At 46.6% G+C, this 6,914-nt stretch overlaps 1 non-coding gene and 2 pseudogenes across 1 annotated transcript; all 3 read left to right on the forward strand.

Moving 5' to 3' along the window:
- Positions 1–709: 709 nt before the first annotated feature.
- On the forward strand, positions 710–939 carry LOC113101061 (uncharacterized; annotated as a pseudogene).
- A 4,897-nt stretch (positions 940–5,836) lies between these two features.
- Positions 5,837–6,055, forward strand: LOC113101059 (uncharacterized; annotated as a pseudogene).
- A 374-nt stretch (positions 6,056–6,429) lies between these two features.
- LOC113101054 (U1 spliceosomal RNA) lies at positions 6,430–6,593 on the forward strand. The gene has a single exon (XR_003289900.1). It is a non-coding gene; the product is annotated as a U1 spliceosomal RNA (small nuclear RNA).
- The last annotated feature ends 321 nt before the right edge of the window (positions 6,594–6,914 follow it).

Genomic DNA, 6,914 nt, shown 5'->3' on the forward strand with positions numbered 1-6,914 from the left:
ATAATTTCAGAATTTTTAACAGAATTTTTTTTTTCCCAGTCCGCCCTTCCTGTAAATTAATGGCAAAAACATGCAGTTTCATTTAATACAAATAGGCCTACTGAAGCTTGCAGTGTTGTCAGCCTCTGCCGCCTCAATATAGGAGTACATGAGCACATAAACATCATTTCTAGAACTGCTCTGTGTCACGTCATGCATTTTACCTATCATATCATATACAAAGAGACAGCAGTTTAAAAAAACACCAATGTTTCAGGAGTTTATTATACAGGAATGACACATGCTTATTAGATAACTGTATTTGAGTTGATGTATATGTTTTTATTTATTATTATTTAATTTTCACAAATTTAGAAACGTAATCTAAAAGTATTCAAAAGTAATTATTACATTACTTTAATAAAGTAATTGAAAAAGTTATACTACTATAACATTTAAACAGGGTAACTTGTAATCTGTAACCTATTACATTTCCAAAGTAACCTTCCAAACACTGCTAAAAGGAGACGTCCAATAGACGTATTGCAGATGAGCAAACAGCCTTAAAACTACATCTTGCAGATGTAAATTCATATGTCAAATAGACGTCTCCTAGATGTATGTGTGCTATCAGGGTACCATCCCCCAGCGTTTTTAGGTCTCCCAAAACTTACCAAAGCCGAGATGGGCATCGCCGTGTCCGGCTTCCTCCCTGCTGCGTCTTAGCAGCATCGCTTCTCGGCCTTTTGGCTAAGATCAAGTGTAGTATCTGTTCTTACCAGATGGACACTTCAAGAGAAGAGATTCGGTTGCCGACCACGATGGTGCGGCTGAAAAATACTGTCAGAGTTCAAGTGAAGAAGGAAGCTGAAATGGAGATTAAGAAGAGGTTTGGACGGGATTTCGTCGTTGTCGAGGTGTTAAGAGGAGTTTTTGGAATTCCTGCGTCCCTGATCTTTTGTCTTCAGGATTTCTCCTCTTTTGGGTTCATGGACTTGACCTTTTTTCAACTTGAGAGACTGTGTTGCCTTTTTTGAGGAGTGGGAAAAGAAAAAAGATCACCGTTTGCTGAGGGGTCTGCATCTTCATCCGGCCTTTGCACAGGATTATTTACCATTGGTGATCCACCTTTACAACCCCTTTGTAGAGGATGGAGATGTTCTATCTTTTCTGGCAAGGTACTGTGAGGCTGTGAAAGGGGGGAACGACTGAAGGACCAGTATGGCATCTGGAATGGTAAGAGGAGATACTTAGTCAAGCTAAGGGCTGATCCAGCATCACCTGGGGGCCTTATCCACCCCCCGGGGTCCTTTTTCATCGGGTCCAACCGAGGCTTCCTCCATTATCCGGGGCAGCCGCTGTATTGCAGAAGATGTGGGGCTCGAGGTCACATTAAGACTGACTGTACTGGCCAACGTTGTCGCTTTTGTGAGTCAACTGACCACATTGCCTCAGCTTGCCCTGAACCTAAAAGATGCAGCCTATGTGGTGGGGTGGACCATCTGTTCCGTGCATGTCCAACCAGAAAGAAATCCTTTGCCAGCCTCTTTAGAGAAGGTCAGGACCTGCAGGCAGATCTTGAATCCCTGCTTACAAGCTTACCTGCAGAGATGGAGAGCCAGGAAGCAGGACCTTCGAGTGCAGATCAGGGGGCAAGTGAAACAAAAGGCGGTAGGGGTGACGTACCGGGCAATTTCGGGGAGGAAGTGAGAGATGAGGACAGCGGGCGACAATCGGCGCCATCCCAGGAATGGTCAGAGATAGATGTGACAGAGGTGTTATCTGGGATCTTCGAGTCTCAGAGAGATCTGACAACTAGGCCTATGGACTTAAGGGAAGGGCAGTCTGCTTCAGTAGGAGGAGAGAATCCGCCTCAGCAGGACGATGTATCAAGTGAACCGATGGTGGTAGCACAAGGACAACGTCGACGGCGGCTCACTGAGGACACCGAGAGCCAGGAAAGGGAGCGCAAGTGTAGTAGGGTAGGACTTTTAAGCTCAGCTCTTTTACAGGAGCTAGCTCCTGTTCAGGACTGGGAGAAAGTGGTCCAAGAAGAGGAGATCCTTGGGAGGGTGGAAGTGGAGGCTGAAGGGAAACGGATTGTGGAGCAAAAGAGGGGGAATTTGTGAAAAGGGCCATGTGGTCTTGGGAAAACCTGGGAGGGCAGGTTTAGAAAGAGGGGAGGACCGAGGGGCAGGAAGACAAACAAGTGGGGGAATGGGCTGAGGTACTCTCAAGAAAGAGAAAGGGGAGGGGAAAGGGGATATTAGGAAGGAAGGGGAGTATCTAAGGTTTTTATTCAGGAAATTTTTTGTTTTGTGTTATATTAATTAGCAATTATTTTAATGGGTTGTGTAAGAGTGGCTACTTTGAATGTAAGAGGGATCAAAATGCTACAGCGACGGACTGCAGTCTTTATTTCTTTAAAAAAGGTTACCTTTTGATGTTTTATTTTTGCAAGAGTGCCATTTACAAAGGTACAGTGATGTACAATTATTTTCTGCAGGATGGGGGCTGGGGCCTTCAGTTTGGGGGAGTGGGTAATGTGAGGGCGGATGGGGTGGGGATTTTGTTTTACTCAGGGGAGTTTGTGATTGAATCCACTAATGTGATTAGGCCGGGGAGGATGATAGTGGCGGATGTCAGATGGAGGGGGGGTGGCTTTTCGGTTTGTGAATGTTTATGCACCGAGTAAGTTAGGAGAAAGGGAGGGTTTTTCTAGATGACCTAGCTCCCGTCCTCTTTACCAACCGGTTGGTGGTTTTAGGGGGGGATTTCAATGTGTCACTAGACAATGCTTCTGGAAAGGACTTAGCGCAGCTGGTGACCAATTTTTCTCTTCGGGATTCATTTAGGTTAGCGGGTGGTTTAGAACCAACCTATACATGGAGAAATAATAGGCAGGAGGCATCACGCCTGGATTACGTTTTTTTACCCTGACCATATGAAGGTCATAAACTACATCCAACAGCCTATGTGGTGCACAGATCACTGTTTGGTAGGAGTTAGGGTAGAGGTAGGGGGTTTGAAGAGAGGCAGGGGAGTCTGGAGATTCAATACCTCCTATTTAAAAGATAGAACTTTTTACGAAGTACTTCAAAGGTTGATAGCCGGTTGGAAAAACTTGAGGGGTCTGTTTGATTCACAAGCAGCTTGGTGGGAGGGAGTGAAGGAGAGAGTTTCTCTCTTTTGCCGTTGCTGGGGGATTGCAAAAGCAGAGCGCAAACGTGCTCAGGTCCGCAAATGGTCGGAGGAGTTGCAAACCTTGTGGTCTGAGGGAGCATTGAGTACTGCTGAAGGGTGGAACAGAGCCAGTTTTCTACAGGGAGTCATAAAAGACTTTTACTGGGGGAGGCTAAAACCTTCCTGTTGTGGTCAAGAACCCAGAAACGTCTATTGGACGAGAAACCAACTAGTTATTTCTTTTCCACAGTACGGAGACAGCAGCAGCGCAGCTGTATTGAGGGCCTACAAGGAAGGGAGGGAGTAGAATACTCTGTAGGGGGAATGTTGCAGATAGCTGCTGGTTTCTACAGGGGGCTTTTTAGCAGTAGGGGTTCTTTAAATCCAGCTTCTAGGGGTTTTCTGGAGGGGTTGATAGATGTTTTGGATGAAGAGGAGAGTGCTGCGTTGGAGAAATCTTTAACTCTTCAGGAGGTAGAGTCAGCTTTGTACTCATTCAAAAAGGATACGGTTCCTGGAAATGATGGCCTTCCAGTAGAGTTTTATAGAGCCTTTTGGCCTTTGATAGGGGCAGAGTTGGTCGAGGTATATCAGGAGAGCCTGAATAAGGGAGAACTGCCGGCTACTATGAGGACAGGTCTTGTGACTCTCCTTTATAAGAAGGAAAGAAGGAGGACCTAGCAAATTGGAGGCCAATAACTCTACTCTCAACAGATTATAAAGTATTAGCAAAGGTCATAACTGAAAGGCTTAAAAGAGTGGTGGGTACAGTGGTTCAGCCGGATCAGACTTGTGGGGTGCCAGGCAGGTCAAGTAGTTTGAATTTAGCCTTGGTGAGGGACATCATCAGCTGGGCAGAACAACGGCAGCTACCTTTAGCTATCTTAAGTTTGGACCAGGAGAAGGCATTTGATAGGGTAAATCATGCCTTTCTAATGTCAGTCCTGGAGCGATTAAGGTTTGGTCCAGTTTTCAGGGCCTGGGTAAAGTTGCTGTACACCCGAGCGATGAGTAGAGTTGGGGTGAATGGATTTTACTCAGAGTTAGTCGAGCAGCAGGGAGGGGTAAGGCAGGGGTGTCCCTTGTCCCCCCTGCTCTACATTCTGTCACTGGAGCCCCTTGTGGCGGCACTACGAGCGGCCCCGTCCTTGACGGGTGTGCATTTGCCTGGTGGTAGGGGGACAAGGGCAAAGGTGGCAGCATATGCTGATGATATGACACTGTTCCTGACTTCGGAGCTGGATTTTGTGGTGGCAGACAGGATCCTGCAGCGGTTTTGTGAGGTTTCAGGAGCTCGGGTAAATGTGAGTAAATCTTCTGCAATGTTTGTAGGACAGTGGGCAGGGAGAACAAGTGTGCCAGGTGGATACAGCCTGTGTCCTGATGGGATGAAGATTCTGGGCATTCGATTTTTCAGGAGAAATAGTGCACAAGAAAATTGGGGGGCTAGGTTTAAGGTTGTACAGGCAAAGGTAGCTAGGTGGAATGCAAGGAGGCTGTCACTCTGGGGTAGGTTGGAGGTGGTGAAGGCGGATCTCCTCCCTAGCCTGAACCACCTGGCGTACATATTCCCATTCCTTTTTGGTATGGTAGGAAACTGGAGAGGTTGGTTTTCTCCTTCCTCTGGAGGAATGGTACAGAGTTGGTAGCCAGAACCCATATGTACCGTCACCTAAAAGAGGGGGGAAGAGGTGTGCCTTGCATACCTTTAAAAATGGAGGCCCTTTTTTCCTCCTTTGCAGCAGGTTTAGTACCCCAGACTGTAGTGCACAAGGCAGGGTGCCTTGCCAGGTTTTGGTTGGGGTTTCCATTGAGGTCCATGATTCCATGGAATGGAACGATGCCTTGGTCAATGGAAAGGCCAGAACAATACCAGAAAGTGGTGGATCTTGTGGTGCAAAAACCCTGGTGTTTAGAGCAGTCAGTGATTTTAGACCATAGAAAACTGTACTGCAGACTAAGGGATGGGTTGGTTGAAGGGGCAGAGAAGGCTACTCTGCACGATGGGGTGGATTGGTCTATCTTGCAACCCTCATACTTGGTGGGCGCCTGCAAGGATCTGAACTGGTTGACAGTTCTAGGCCGTTTGCCTGTAAGAGAGCGTATGTACAGACATGGGCAGGGAAGGTCACCGTTGTGTCCAGTGGGCTGTGGACAGGAGGAAACAATTGAGCACAGTTTGTGGTCTTGCCCGGGAGCTGCAGCTCTCTGGCGTTCTGTAAAGTTGTGGTGGAAGGATTGGAGGGGGCCTTCTATTAAGAGAGAGCTAGTAGTGAAGGGTGAGGGTTTAAAGGATTTGGAAAAGATCGCAGGAGAGTGGTGTGGGTGGTAATTTCAGAAGCTAAATACATTTTGTGGGAGTGGAGAACAACGTGCTTGAAAAAGCAGTTGCCTCGTATGTTTCCAGAAAGGTTATTTTGTCGCTTACTTGGGAAAATAGTAACCGAGGTAAAAATGTTTAAAGAGTGTTATGGGGAGGAAGAAACCAGGAGGATATGGGGAGGGTTACCAAGAGTGGGTGTGGGGTAACGGGAATAAGGATTTCATGTTATGTTGCCTTTTGGGTTTTTTTGGTGTTGTTTTGTTCTGGTTTTTTCTATTCTTTTGGTGTATAACCTTTTTATCTTATCAGTGTGTATAAGGAAATGGTAAAAGAAATGTAATTTTTGTTGTAATGTTTTCCAGACTGTTGTAATGAATGGATTGGTAAATAAAAAAAAATAAAAAAAAAATAAAAAAAATCTGTTCTTATCAGTTTAATATCTGATACGTCCTCCTCCGGGGACTACATATTAAATGGATTTTTAGATCACGGAGCTGGAGCCGGGGCTTGCTCCGTCCACTCCATGCATCAGCCTGGTATTGCAGTGTCTCCAGGAACGGTGTGCTTTCCCTTTTTGGGGATTGCCATTTATTGTGTCGAATAGCAGAACAAGGAATGAGAGCTGCCATTGCAGATGCTGTGGTTTATTGCAAACTTTTTTCCTGATGTGTCCACCTGGGGTCTTGGACTCTTCCACTAACGATGCACCCACCTGAGGTCTTGAAGTCTTTCACAGACGAGGTGACGCATCGAATCAGGTGTGTTTGTTTAAAGAGAGTCATCTAAAACTGGCGTTGGGAAGCACCGGCCCATGAGCTTGGCAGTTTCCAGGCCAGTAACGGAAGGCACCCGTCCTTCCTTTCCTGGAGGGGGGGCGGAGGGCTAACCGTTGGTGAGGATGGTAGAAATGCAAATCACACCTCTGGCTGACCGCCTGGGCCTTCATACTTACCTGGCAGGGGAGACACCATGATCAAGAAGGCGGTTCACCCAGGGCGAGGCTTGTCCATTGCACTCCGGCCATGCTGACCCCTGCGAATTCCCCAAATGCGGGAATCTCAACTGCATAATTTATGGTAGTGGGGGACTGCGTTCGCGCTCTCCCCTGAAATTGTTGGTGAAACAAAGCAGAAGAGGTTTTTACAGTTTTTTATTTATTTTCGTTTCAGAATGAGGAGTTCTGTCACATGCGAGATATGTGTTGTGCGCCTGTGAAACAAAGTCACTTGCGCTCTTGAAAAATCGGACCCTGGGGGGTAGTTTAGTTCGAACATAGCGCAGACCTTACTTTGAAAGTAGATTGGACTGACTGCAGCCTAGCTGTAACTGTCTCCATGTTGTTTGGTTGTCCTTTTTTTCGATTCGTATTAATTTTGTTGTCGCTTACAGCGACACCTAGTGGCCTGTCGCCGCGCCCTTTTTCACCTGG

The sequence above is a fragment of the Carassius auratus genome, unplaced genomic scaffold, assembly GCF_003368295.1.
Source record: "Carassius auratus strain Wakin unplaced genomic scaffold, ASM336829v1 scaf_tig00217456, whole genome shotgun sequence".
NCBI classification, from domain to species: domain Eukaryota; kingdom Metazoa; phylum Chordata; class Actinopteri; order Cypriniformes; family Cyprinidae; genus Carassius; species Carassius auratus.